Source organism: Rhagoletis pomonella, unplaced genomic scaffold, assembly GCF_013731165.1.
Source record: "Rhagoletis pomonella isolate Grant_MI unplaced genomic scaffold, Rhpom_1.0 Rhpom_scaffold_00003, whole genome shotgun sequence".
NCBI lineage: Eukaryota > Metazoa > Arthropoda > Insecta > Diptera > Tephritidae > Rhagoletis > Rhagoletis pomonella.
The window spans coordinates 41732900-41733191 of NW_023458557.1; positions in this window are offsets into that span (position 1 = coordinate 41732900).

Genomic DNA, 292 nt, shown 5'->3' on the forward strand with positions numbered 1-292 from the left:
ATAAACAATCGTGGTACAAAGCTCAATAAAAATATTAAAAATAAAAAAAGTGTGAATAAACGTCTGGTGCAAAATTTAAAGATAAGTAAAATATCAAAATTTCCTGTAAATTTGATTAATTCAACTTGATATTCTTAATTGCATGTGCCGAGTGTTTTGTTTCATATAATATTTTGTTGTTGTACAATTGTTTTTGTTTGTGCACATTGATTTTGCTCTTTTTGTCATTTCTGCTGTTTCATCTTTGTCACAGCTGTTTGTGTTGTGTTTATTAGGTGTCAAATATACAGTG